General features: G+C 40.2%; 1 protein-coding gene across 12 annotated transcripts in view; it reads left to right on the plus strand.

Moving 5' to 3' along the window:
• ZNF438 (zinc finger protein 438) overlaps positions 1-14,755 on the plus strand; it is a 207,508-nt gene that overhangs the window by 173,874 nt on the left and 18,879 nt on the right. The gene's annotated exons all lie outside the window — the stretch shown is intronic.

A 14,755-nucleotide genomic window follows, 5' to 3' on the forward strand; every position in this document is an offset into this window, starting at 1 on the left:
GATGGTTGGATAGCATCACCGACTCAATGGATATGAGTTTGAGTAAGCTCTCGGAGTTGGTGATGGACAGGGAAGCCTGGCCTGCTGCAGTCCATGGGGTTGCAAAGATTCGGACATGATTGAGCGACTGAACTGAACTGAACCCCTTTTCTGAGAGCAGGGTCATCTCATTCCACACAAAATTCGCAGAGCCCAGGCCATCAGCCAGCAGCTAACTGGTGTTCAGATCAGATAAGATCAGATCAGTCGCTCAGTCGTGTCCGACTCTTTGCAACCCCATGAATCACAGCACGCCAGGCCTCCCTATCCATCACCAACTCCCGGAGTTCACTCAGACTCACGTCCATCGAGTCAGTGATGCCATCCAGCCATCTCATCCTTTGTCGTCCCCTTCTCTTGCCCCCAGTCCCTCCCAGCATCAGAGTCTTTTCCAATGAGTCCACTCTTCGCATGAGGTGGCCAAAGTATTGGAGTTTCAGCTTTAGCATCATTCCTTCCAAAGAAATCCCAGGACTGATCTCCTTCAGAATGGACTGATTGGATCTCCTTGCAGTTCAAGGGACTCTCAAGAGTCTTCTCCAACACCACAGTTCAAAAGCATCAATTCTTCGGCCCTCAGCCTTCTTCACAGTCCAACTCTCATATCCATACATGACCACAGGAAAAACCATAGCCTTGACTAGCCAGACCTTTGTTGGCAAAGTAATGTCTCTGCTTTTGAATATGCTATCTAGGTTGGTCATAACTTTCCTTCCAAGGAGTAAGCGTCTTTTAATTTCATGGCTGCAGTCACCATCTGTAGTGATTTTGGAGCCCAGAAAAATAAAGTCTGCCACTGTTTCCACTGTTTCCCCATCCATTTCCCATGAAGTGGTGGGACCGGATGCCATGATCTTTGTTTTCTAAATGTTGAGCTTTAAGCCAACTTTTTCACTCTCTACTTTCACTTTCATCGAGAGGCTTTTGAGTTCCTCTTCACTTTCTGCCATAAGAGTGGTGTCATCTGCATATCTGAGGTTATTGATATTTTTCCCGGCAATCTTGATTCCAGCTTGTGTTTCTTCCAGTCCAGCGTTTCTCATGATGTACTCTGCATATAAGTTAAATAAACAGGGTGACAATATACAGCCTTGACGTACTCCTTTTCCTATTTGGAACCAGTCTGTTGTTCCATGTCCAGTTCTAACTGTTGCTTCCTGACCTGCATACAAATTTCTCAAGAGGCAGGTCAGGTGGTCTGGTATTCCCATCTCTTTCAGAATTTTCCACAGTTTGTTGTGATCCACACAGTCAAAGGCTTTGGCATAGTCAATAAAGCAGAAATAGATGTTTTTCTGGAACTCTCTTGCTTTTTCCATGATCCAGCGGATGTTGGCAATTTGGTCTCTGGTTCCTCTGCCTTTTCTAAAACCAGCTTGAACATCAGGAAGTTCACGGTTCACATATTGCTGAAGCCTGGCTTGGAGATTTTTGAGCATTACTTTACTAGCATGTGAGATGAGTGCAGTTGTGCAGTACTTTGAGCATTCTTTGGCATTGCCTTTCTTTGGGATTGGAATGACAACTGACCTTTTCCAGTCCTGTGGCCACTGCTGAGTTTTCCAAATTTGCTGGCATATTGAGTGCACCACTTTCACAGCATCGTCTTTCAGGATTTGGAATAACTCAACTGGAATGCTATCACCTCCACTAGCTTAGATGTTAAATGAGGTTGCATAGTATTGCCTTAAAAAAAGAAAACTTTAGTGTTTTGTTTTTTTTTTAACTTTACAATATTGTATTGGCTTTGCCAAACATCGAAATGAATCTGCTACAGGTATACACGTGTTCCCCATCCTGAAACCCCTCCCCCCTCCCTCCCCATACCATCCCTCTGGGTCGTCCCAGTGCACCAGCCCCAAGCATCCAGTATCATGCATCGAACCTGGACTGGCGACTCGTTTCATACATGAGAGTATACACATTTCAGTGCCATTCTCCCAAAGCTTCCCACCCTCTCCCTCTCCCACAGAGTCCATAAGACTGTTCTATATATCAGTGTCTCTTTTGCTGTCTCATATACATGGTTATTGTTACCATCTTTCTAAATTCCATATATATGTGTTAGTATACTGTATTGGTGTTTTTCTTTCTGGCTTACTTCACTCTGTATAATAGGCTCCAGTTTCATCCATCTCATTAGGACTGATTCAAATGAATTCTTTTTAATGGCTGAGTAATACTCCATTGTGTATATGTACCACAGCTTTCTTATCCATTCATCTGCTGATGGACATCTAGGTTGCTTCCATGTCCTGGCTATTATAAACAGTGCTGCGATGAACATTGGGGTACACGTGTCTCTTTCCCTTCTGGTTTCCTCAGTGTGTATGCCCAGCAGTGGGATTGCTGGATCATAAGGCAGTTCTATTTCCAGTTTTTTAAGGAATCTCCACACTGTTCTCCATAGTGGCTGTACTAGTTTGCATTCCCACCAACAGTGTAAGAGGGTTCCCTTTTCTCCACACCCTCTCCAGCATTTATTGCTTGTAGACTTTTGGATCACAGCCATTCTGATTGGCGTGAAATGGTACCTCATAGTGGTTTTGATTTGCATTTCTCTGATAATGAGTGATGTTGAGCATCTTTTCATGTGTTTGTTAGCCATCTGTATGTCTTCTTTGGAGAAATGTCTAGTTCTTTGGCCCATTTTTTGATTGGGTCATTTATTTTTCTGGAATTGAGCTGTAGGAGTTGCTTGTATATTTTGAGATTAGTTGTTTGTCAGTTGCTTCATTTGCTATTATTTTCTCCCATTCTGAAGGCTGTATTTTCACCTTGCTAATAGTTTCCTTTGTTGTGCAGAAGCTTTTAAGTTTAATTAGGTCCCATTTGTTTATTTTTGCTTTTATTTCCAATATTCTGGGAGGTGGGTCATAGAGGATCCTGCTGTGATGTATGTCGGAGAGTGTTTTGCCTATGTTCTCCTCTAGGAGTTTTATAGTTTCTGGTCTTACGTTTAGATCTTTAATCCATTTTGAGTTTATTTTTGTGTATGGTGTTAGAAAGTGTTCTAGTTTCATTCTTTTACAAGTGGTTGACCAGTTTTCCCAGCACCACTTGTTAAAGAGATTGTCTTTAATCCATTGTATATTCTTGTCTCCTTTGTCAAAGATAAGGTGTCCATATGTGCGTGGATTTATCTCTGGGCTTTAGTATTTTTAAAAAGTATTTTAAAAATATTTATTTTTTTTTGGCCGCACTGGGTCTTTGTTGCTATGTGTGGGCTTTCTCTAGGTGCAGCAAGTGGAGGCTACTCTGTAGTTGTGGTGCCGAGCTCCTCATTGTGGTAGCTTCTCTTGTTGTGGAGCATGGCCTCTAGGGCAAGGAAACAGTAGTTGTGACCCACAGGCTTAGTTGCTCTGTAGTGTGTGTGATCTTCCCAGACCAGGGATCTAACTCATGTCCCCGACATTGGCAGGTGGATTCTTAACCATTGGACCACCAGGGAAGCCCCAGAGTATTGGCTTTACCGAAGCAGAATGACATGTGTTCTAGTGAGAAAGATGGATACAAGTATATATACATATATATTCATGCACACATGTGCAAACATAACATACCTATACAGAGAGGGTATTTTCTTATTCATTTTTGACCTAGTTTTTCCTATATACCCATTTTAAAAAAGAAATGTAAAAGAAACAAATTCCCATCCATATGATTTTTTTAAATGAAAATCATGATCTCTTAACAAGAGCTCCTGGACCTTTTAGAAAAGCAGTTTATGGGTACAGATAATCATTTTTGAGTAAAGAGTAATTTAATTTTCCTCAGCATGCAGAACAAACAAAGCCTAACCTTTAAGAGGAATTCAAGTCTTTCCCTGGATAGAAGTTTTGATACGTGTGTGAGAAAAAAAACTGCCTTTAAATGATTCAGAATTGGGCTTTGCTTGTGGAAGATGCAGGCTTCCCTAGTGGCTCAGCGGTAAGGAACCCACCATACAGGAGATGTGGGTTCGATCTCTGGGTCGGGAAGATCCCCTAGAGAAGGAAGTGGCAACCGACTCCAGTATTCTTGCCTGGGAAATCCCATGGATGAAAAGCCTGGCAGGCTGCAGTCCATGGAGTCACAAAGAGTCAGACATGACTGAAGCAACTACACAGCAACAACAGTGGGAGGTGTAACTGTTAGTGCATGGAAGGAATTTGCTTTAAAGAATCCTTAACTGGAGAAAACATTCTCTGCCAAAGTGAAAGGTAGTGTCATAGCTATAAAGAGCGTGGGATGTTTGAAAATCATGTCTGCCCCTGAATTGCATAACCTCAGGTACATCACTTGACCTTAACTTTCTCATCTATAAATCTATAAAATGAAGATAGTAAGTCCTACCCTCTAGGTGATGTGGAGATGAAAGGAGATAATATATGTAAATCACCCCAGACGTTGCTCGCTGTAGAGCAGGCCCTTATGAGATGATGCCGGCTCTTGTTCTTAATGGTGGTTATTAATATCCAAGTGCCCTCCGCCTGTAAAGGCTGATGCAGTGAGATGGGCAGAGCTCCCTCCTGCTTGGGGTGGGTGCCTTGTAGCCTTCAGAGGCCAAGCGTGACCCTGAATTAAATTTAATATATGAATGCTTAAAGCTATTTCGGGCTTCCCTGGTGGCTCGGCGATAAACAGTCAGCCTGCAGTGCAGGAGCCGCAGAAGATGCAGGTTCGATCCCTGGGTCAGGAAGATCACCTTGAGAAGGGCATGGCAACCCACTCCAGTATTCTTGCCTGGAGAATCCCATGGACAGAGGAGCCTGGTAGGCTACAATCCATGGGGGTTGCAAAAAATCGGACATGACCAAGCGACCTAGCACATATGCATGAAAAGCCATTTCAATCCAAAGCAGGCAGAAATGAGAATTTGTATCATGAGAAATTATATAATTAATTAAAATAAATAAATATAAACTGATTATATTGGTCAGAAAAAATAGTATCATACATATGAGGCCTAAGAATTGCCCAGTTATTCTTGAATTTACTCATTTATCAAACGTTTTCTGTATGTCCTAGATTGCTATTAATATTGTTTAACAAAGAAAAATTGCAGATTTTTAAATTATGGTTTTGTTTATATTTGTTTCATCAAATATAATTACTTATGGAACATGAGAAGTTTGCTGAGCATATTTCATTTATTAATTAAATGCTGAGTGATTTATGTCTGTCTATAAAGTATGGTACTTTTGAATTTCAGACTTGTAAGCCTGTGTGGATGCAAACACAACATGCACTAATGTATGAAATTCAAGTAGGACATCACAGCAGAGTTGTGGGGCTTAAGAAAACCCATGGCATCATTTACTATCTTCTAACAAAATTTCTTACAATGGAAGCAGATTTAATGATCACATAAAGTGGAGGGTGAAAAAGTTGGCTTAAAGCTCAACATTCAGAAAATGAAGACCATGGCATCTGGTCCCATCACTTCATGGGAAATAGATGGGGAAACAGTAGAAACAGTGGCAGACTTTATTTTTCTGGGCTCCAAAATCACTGCAGATGGTGACTGCAGCCATGAAATTAAAAGACACTTACTCCTTGGAAGGAAAGTTATGACCAACCTAGATAGCATATTCAAAAGCAGAGACATTACTTTGCCAACAAAGGTTCGTCTAGTCAAGGCTATGGTTTTTCCTGTGGTCATGTATGGATGTGAGAGTTGGACTGTGAAGAAGGCTGAGCGCCGAAGAATTGATGCTTTTGAACTGTGGTGTTGGAGAAGACTCTTGAGAGTCCCTTGAACTGCAAGGAGATCCAATCAGTCCATTCTGAAATCAGCCCTGGGATTTCTTTGGAAGGAATGATGCTAAAGCTGAAACTCCAGTACTTTGGCCACCTCATTCGAAGAGTTGACTCATTGGAAAAGACTCTGATGCTGGGAGGGATTGGGGGCAAGAGGAGAAGGGGACGACAGAGGATGAGATGGCTGGATGGCATCACTGACTCGATGGACGTGAGTCTGAGTGAACTCCGGGAGTTGGTGATGGACAGGGAGGCCTGGCGTGCTGCGATTCATGGGGTTGCAAAGAGTCGGACACGACTGAGTGACTGATCTGATCTGATCTGATCTGAAGACAGTACTTACCAGGAACTATGCCAGATGCTATGAGGAATCCAAAGATAAATCAGACAGAAGACTGTGCTATTATAAAACACAAAATCCTCGTAGAACAGCAGACATGATATGGTATACCTGGAGAACAGTTGATTGAGCCAGAAGTTTGAGGCTGGTCAGGAAACATGACCAGACGTGGCATTTGCTCAGGACATGAGCACAAGTGTAGAAGACAGAGAATGGGGGTTAGGGGGTCAAGGGACATGGATTAAGCTGGGAGAGAACTAGATGAAACTCATTAGAAATTCCAGTGCCTTCTATTTAAATGTTTCCTGATTTTGGATAAAGAATTTTAACATTGTAATATCACTCAGATAGTTTGTACTATGTTAAAAGCTTTCCCCTATTATAATAGTGTTGATATTATCCCTTTCTGTGTGAAAATATTATTTACAGAATCTCTAGAAGTTCATCAAATGTATTTTGTTACAATTTTCTATCTTTTCATATTTTCAGGTTTTGGAGATTTATGGTTTTCCCAAAGCTTTCTTTTTTTGTTTGACATTTTCAAATGAGGAACTAATAATGTAAGGACATGTATTTTGTGTTGGAAAACAGCAAACTGTAGCAAGTGATTAACCATGTTTCTGGGGTGGGGAGGAGGAAAATTACATGCTAAGGCCAGCTATAGTGGTAACCTATACTGTAACTTTATTGAAGGAAAACACCACTGGGATTGAAAATGCAAATGGATTTGTTATTGATACAGGGAAACATACAAATGAGCAACCTTGCCAAATGTTCCTTTTAGAGGGACAGTTTATGTTTTTTATGTGCCTGGAAGACGTTGACTGTGGTTTGCCAATTAAGCATGAGTGTTAAGTCCCCATACAGTTAATTAAAACAAGTCCCATTCTTCATTGGTCAGGAAAGAGCCTTAGGTCCAGGGGAGGGCTGTTTTGCTAGAGTCATTCAGAACTCTGAAGACTTTTGCCAGTTTCACCATTCAGTCTTGCTGTTTCGTAGGGAAGACGATTGTGAGTAGAAAGGTCTTACAGAAATCTTCTAACACTTTTCTCAGCTCTGTCATAACATTTATATTGTTTAAACATAGTTATCAAATTGTGTGTGCTGTTTTTATTCAGTAAGAGTAAGAATAAATGGAGCTGAGAAAATGGCAGATGCTTTGAGGCAAGATGTAGTGGGTCTTAATGACCCCCTTTGGAAACATCGCAGTTAGCTGAACATGCTCTGTACAACTCCTACTAATTTTCAAAACCTGTGCATTATTTAACTGTGAAGCCATAACCATTACTGTCTATCATGTGAATTCAGATTTAAAGCTGGTAAAAAAAAAAAAAAAAAACCTTGGATTTTCTGATTCAATAAACTACTATAAAAAATAAACATATCACAGCCTAAAAATATATTCTTATGTCTTACAGACATAAAAATATGTACTTACATCTCACAGAAGTAAATGTTTTGGTATTAGTGAATATAGCATTTCAACTAAAGGAATATTTGGGATAGCTAGTTAATAATATATATATGTATTTTTAAGTTTAGGAAAATAATCTTACTTATTTTAGACTCTTAATATCAGGGGGGTGTGTGTGTGTTCAGTTGCTCAATTAGGTCCTTTATAAACTTCTTCATGAATTCTCTGTCTTTGGTGAGCTTTAAAGCATCCTGGCATATAGTGGTTTCTCAAATGTATATTAAATTTTGTTTAAAAGTGCTTGAAACTCTCATTTTTTTCAAAAAAATCTTATTGCCTAGATGCTATGAAAACACTGTAATCTGTTTTTTAGTGAAACACCAAGCTGAAGTTCTCAAGTCTATGTGTTTATTTAACAAATATTTTATTGCCTTTGGAGAGGCAAGGAGCAAAGAGAAACAGGAAACCAAAGTAAGATCCACTCTCTTATAGCTCAGATTCAGTGAATAAAACTGGGCTGTCTTTCCAAGCATTTTACTGTTTATGAGGATTCAAAGCCTTTGACTGTGTGGATCACAATAAACTGAGGAAAATTTTGAAAGAGATGGAAATACCAGACCACCTGACCTGCCTCTTGAGAAACCTATATGCATGTCAGGAAGCAACAGTTAGAACTGGACATGGAACAACAGACTGGTTCCAAATAGGAAAAGGAGTACGTCAAGGCTGTATATTGTCACCCTGCTTACTTAACTTATATGCATGAGAAATGCTGGACTGAAGGAAGTACAAGCTGGAATTAAGATTGACGGGAGAAATATCAATAACCTCAGATATGCAGATGACATCACCCTTATGGCAGAAAGTGAAGAAGAACTGAAGAGCCTCTTGATGAAAGTGAAAAAAGAAAGTGAAAAAGTTGGCTTAAAGCTCAACATTCAGAAAACGAAGATCATGGCATCTGGTCCCATCACTTCATGGGAAATAGATGGGGAAACAGTGGAAACAGTGTCAGACTTTATTTTTGTGGGCTCCAAAATCACTGCAGATGGTGATGAAATTAAAAGACATGAAATTAAAAGACACTTACTCCTTGGAAGGAACCTGGATAGCATATTCAAAAGCAGAGACATTACTTTGCCAACAAAGATCAGTCTAGTCAAGGCTGTGGGTTTTCCAGTGGTCGTGTACAGATGTGAGAGTTGGACTGTGAAGAAAGCTGAGCGCCGAAGAATTGATGCTTTTGAACTGTGGTGTTGGAGAAGACTCTTGAGAGTCCCTTGGACTGCAAGAAGATCCAACCAGCCCATCCTAAAGGAGATCAGTCCTGGGTGTTCATTGGAAGGACTGATACTGAAGCTGAAACTCCAGTATTTTGGCCACCTCATGCGAAGAGTTGGCTCATTGGAAAAGACTCTGATGCTGGGAGGGATTGAGGGCAGGAGGAAAAGGGGACGACAGAGGATGAGATGGCTGGATGGCATCACTGACTCAATGGACATGAGTTTGGGTAAACTCCAGGAGTTGGTGATGGACAGGGAGGCCTGGCGTGCTGCAATTCATGGGGTGGCAAAGAGTTGGACACGACTGAGTGACTGAACTGAACTGAACCTGAAAATGGTTTGTTGTCTTGTTGTCTAATCACAGTTTCATTCTTTGAACATAGTACTGGGGCTGTTTCCTAAGCTCCTCTCCTGGTTTTTCTTCTCTCCTCCCCTCTCTTCTCAGTCTGGGGAAAGAACACCAAGCTAAGAACTGAACTCTGGTTCTTCTGCCCTTTTTTCTGGGTTCTTTGCTGTGCTATGCTGTGCTCACTCAGTTGCATCTTACTCTTTGCGACCCCATGGACTGTAGCCTCCCAGGCTCCTCTGTGGAATTTTCCAGGGATCAAACCCACATCTCTTGCATCTCTTGCATCAGCAGGTGAATTCTTTACCACTGTGCCACCTGGGAAGCCTCTGGGCTCTTGGAATCTTGGCTGAATCAGTGAGCCTCAGTTCATTCTTCTTTCAAATAGGGATAATAATTCTTGCCCTGAAATAGTCAAATGAGATAAGATACCATTGATACTGTTGATTCTCATCATTCACAGTAGTTACATTGTGTAAGGTCACAGGAACACTGAATTAACTAAAACTAGACCATGGCTCCCAGGGGAAATGCAGGGTTAGGTTCCTGTGAGTCTCTGGTCACCATACAACATTTTCTCATCTATCAATATAGAACCTGCTTTTATGTATGTTTCTGTTCAAAGACACCTCGCTGAATATATCTTGTTGATTCCTTGACATGAATTTACCTCACAGAGACAGCATTATAACTCATGCCTGAACAACACTTATCTGACACACGTGTTTTCTCCATTAGGTGCATCATACTCTTCTAATCCATAGGGACACCAGACAGCATATCAGCACTATTCTCAAAAACTATTTTAGACAGTGAAATCACTAACAATGGGGAAAAAATACCAAAAAAATGTGGCACTAAGTAGACAGCAAAAAGAACACTTGTTTATACCATGGAAGCTGAGGCAAGGCAAAGTGTCCACCACCACTGGGAATGTGACTCAGATTTGGAGATTATAAATAAATTTTAGCAAGCAGGTAAATTTACAAATAACAGAATCTGCAAATGAGGATCCGCTGTGTAGGAATGCCTTTTGTAAACTCTTAGAGCACAATATAAATCTCAGAATAAGTTGCAGAATAAAACTTCTTTTGGAACTCACATATTATAACTTTGTGCAGTGTTGATATTATTAATGTGAAGTTAATCAAGTAATAATATGTTATTTGAGAGCAGCTACAAGTTCTTAGCCCAGTAAAGCTACAAAAACAGCTCTTACTGTGAACTCTGTCTCTTCAGCACTCACATTTAGTGCACAGTAGCGATGAGAACCACTGTAATTTGATGCTTTGTGTTTAGTGGTTAACGTGGCTTTGTGACCTCATTATGGGGAAGGGGAGGGAACATTCCCTATGTTTTACCAAAATATTATGTTTCTAAATATGTGACATTCATATGGAAGTATTTTGATCTTAACTAGCAGTGTAAACGCTGTTCTTGGCCTTTTGGTACCATTTTATGTTGCAGACCAAGTACAAATTGACATTTTCAAGCTGGTTTTGGTTAACTCCTTAGTGTTGCAAATTGGAACTTTCCAATGTAATAACTTCTGCAAAATACCGCTGTGAGTATTAGTATGTTATGCTGTTGACAGAAGTACAAATGGAAAACACACACATACCTATGGAAGTTTCCTCATAGGACAAAATGGAAATGACTTGGGTGGCCTAAGCCTTATCAGGCAGACCTCATACTGGGAGTTATTTTCCTAGTTGAGATAAAATACTAGAGTCAGGAATATTCTTCTTAGTAAATTTGGATTAGGACTATTTTCATCATTGGAAATCGCCAGACTTCCTGTGCTTCAAACACAGACTACCATCAGATTATCCGCTCAGGCCTGGATCAGTGTCACTGTAGCCACTTGGCAGCAGAGTCTTTCGGAAACTCCAATTAACCATGTAAATATATTTCATAGCATCACCTCTCACTTTGTCAGGACCCCCGCTGCCTTTCTATCATTAACATAAATGCAGGTGCAAATAGCATTTATGTACTTTGATAGGAAGCAGTTGGAAACATCTCACCGTGGGACCCAACACTTTGAGATTGTGTACATCTGTTCCAATAATGTATGCAGCCCCAGCGACACGAACACAAGGATGCGAACATCTGCCCCCGAGACCGTTTGCCATATAGCAGATGCTAATGTCTTTATTTATGCAGATGGCTGGCGTGACGAGCCGAGAAGGGATAAAAGGGAAGAAGTTTGACAGCAGTATTTCGATGTTATGAAGCCAGGAATATAGGTTAGGCATTTTATGTTTGTAAAAGTCTACTACTAATAAATGGGGAAAAAGTGGAAACAGTGACAGATTTTATTTTCTTGGGCTCCAAAATCATTGTGAATGGTGACTGCAGTCATGAAATTAAAAGATGCTTGCTCTTTGGAAGAAAAACTATGACAAACCTAGACAGTATACTATAAAACAGAGACATACTTTGCTGACAAAGGTCCATACTGTCAAAGCTATGGTTTTTCCAGTAGTCATGTATGGATATGAGAGTTGGACCATAAAGAAGGCTAAGCACCAAAGAATTGATGCTTTTGAACTGTGGTGCTGGAGAAGACTCCTAAGAGTCCATTGGACAATAGGGAGATCAAATCAGTCAGTCCTAAAGAAAATCAACCCTGAATATTCATTGGAAGGACTGATGTTGAAGCCGAAGCTCCAATATTTCGGCCACCTGATGCAAAGAGCCAACTCATTAGAAAAGACCCCGATGCTGGGAAAGATTGAAGGCAGGAGAAGAAGGGGGTGACAGAGGATGAGATGGTTGGATGGCATCACAGACTCAATGGACATGAGTTTGAGCAAACTCTGGGAGATGGTGAAGGACAGCGAAGCCTGGTGTGCTGCAGTCTGTGGGGTTGCAAATAGTCTGACACAACTTAGTGACTAAGCAACTACTACTAATAGGAATAGAAATTCATAAATCTTGTCATGCTTTGAGTAGAGTAAACATATTGTTGTTTCTTTAAATTAATTCACATCAAAACCCTAAAAACATTTATAGAAATTCCAGCACTTAAATCAGAAGCAGCAATTAATGATTATTTTTGTCTTGATAAAGTAATTTTAAATGGTTTTGAATGCCTTTTGCTAAGAGTACTGAAAAAATTGTGCTCTTAAAAAAAAAAATTACAGTACTACTAAGAGAATCTTGTGATGATAGTTCTTAAAATTGGAGAAAAAAATAAAAATGTCATTAGTTTAAATATATTGAGTTGGCCAAAAAGTTCATTTGGGTTTTTCCATAAGAGGTTACAGAAAAACCCAAACAATCTGTTTGGCCAACCCAATAATTTATAAGATATTTCATGAATATAAATTCAAATTGAATACAATAAAATTTGAAGTATTACATATTTTTAATACTTTGGTCAGTCAAAAATTTTTTATTTAAGCTGTATTCTAATATTTCCAACTAATGACATTTAACTGTAATTTATATTTTTATTAAAGTAAATTACCAAAAAGTTTATTTTTATAACTCTCCTAAGGATCTGCTTTACAGCTTCTCACACAGGAAAAAGGTGAAGGAAAAACTTGTCAACCAAAAATGAGACATTTCCAGATTTTATTTTCTATTCTCATTCACATACACACAAAAGAAATCACAGAATCTTCAAAGATCTGTAATATCAGATTTTATCTAGTTAGCAGTTCTCAAATATTTTAATTTCAGGCCCCTTTACATGCTTAAAAACTACTGAATATTTGTTTATGTCAGTTGTATCAATTGGGATTTACCATTTTTGAGATTATAAACTGAAAAAATATGTATTTGTGGATTCATTTTCAAATAACAATAATCTGGGCTTCCCTGGTGGTCCAGTGATTGAGTCCGCCTTGCAATGCAGGGGACACCAGTTTGATCCTTGATCTGGGAGGATCCCACGTGCCTTGGAGCAGCTAAACTCACGCACCACAACTGCTGACCCTGTGCTTCAGAGCCTGAGAGCTGCAGCTACTGAAGCCTGCTTGTGCAGAGCCTGTGCTCCTCAACAGGAGAAGCCTCGGAAGTGAGAAGCTCCCGCTCACCACAACTAGATAAAACCCTCAAGCAGCAGCGAAGACCCAGCACAGCCAAAAATAACTAATAATAATAAAATAACAACAGTAATCTCATTACAGCTTAACATATTTTGTGTAATTGGCTGTATTTTCCAAAGCAAAAGAATTAGAAGACTTATCACTGATTTACATTTTCTGCAAATCTTTAAAGTCTGGCTTCATTGAAAATCATAAGAGTCTCCGACTCTTTTCTGGTCCTGTAGCCAGTATGTTGTGATAGATTGTTTATATTGGAGTGTTTGAAGAAAATCTAGCTTACAGTAACTGGAAAGCGGGTATTTTAATGGCCTTCTCAGACAATTGTGGATATTTTTCTTTGCTACTAGACCAAAGCACGCCAGGTAACTGTAACAGAGCTTAAACAAGTCAAGTAAGGTAACAGCTTACCGTGTAGCTGTAATGTGAAATTGAAATTGTACTGTATTCTTGTATTCTATTACATTTTGGTCTGTATGACACTTGAATCTTTTGCTCATTCATGCAATGTTTATTAGAGAGCATTAGAACTTCCCTGGTGGTCAAGTGGTTAAGAATCCACCTTGTACTGTCAGGGGCACTGGTTTGATCCCTGGTCCAGGAAGATTCCACAGGCCAAGGGTCAGCTAAGCCCATGCACCACAACTACTGAGCCTGAGCTCTAGAGCCTGCAACTCACAACTACTAAAGCCCTTGTACCTACAGCCTGTGCTGGGCAACAAGAGAAACCACTGTGATAAGCCCATGCTTCACAAATAGCCCCCACTTGCTGCAACTAGAGAAAGCCCTCACAGCAGCGAAGAACCAACACAGTCAAAAATAAATAAATAAAATTAGAAAAAGAAAACATTAGTTCAGTGAATTACACAGGTCTTCTATATATGCCATTTTATACAGTATTTTGGAAATCTTATCTGTTAAAATAAACACCAGTCTTGTCTAGAGAAGGCAATGGCACCCCACTCCAGTACTCTTGCCTGGAAAATCCCATGGACGGAGGAGCCTGGTGGGCTGCAGTCCATGGGATCGCTAAGAGTCAGACACGACTGAGCGACTTCACTTTCACACATTGGAGAAGGAAATGGCAACCCACTCCAGTGTTCTTGCCTGGAGAATCCCAGGGACGGGGGGAGCCTGGTGGGCTGCCGTCTTTGGGGTCGCACAGAGTCGGACACGACTGAAGCAACTTAGCAGCAGCAGCAGTCTCATCTAAAAACCTACTAAGTATAGGAAAGCTTCAGGCTCTTGGGGATGCCTTTAAATTTTCCAAAATTCTAATGCTGCTCGAAATAATAATTTTTATTCTTGACCATGAGTACAGCCAGATGTTTTCTCTTGTAATGACAAGCTTCACTCATCCACTTTTGAGAAAATGTCTGCCCAGTACCCAGCACTGAACATGATCTCTCAACATATGTCTGTCAGATGTTCTTTCAAGTAAGGATGGTTATTCCAATGAAGAGCAGCTAGTTCAGCTTCAAACCATCCACGAGCATTTTTCCTCAGGGCTACCACCATGCCTCTGTGCCACGGAAG

Source organism: Bos taurus, chromosome 13 (genome assembly GCF_002263795.3).
Source record: "Bos taurus isolate L1 Dominette 01449 registration number 42190680 breed Hereford chromosome 13, ARS-UCD2.0, whole genome shotgun sequence".
NCBI lineage: Eukaryota > Metazoa > Chordata > Mammalia > Artiodactyla > Bovidae > Bos > Bos taurus.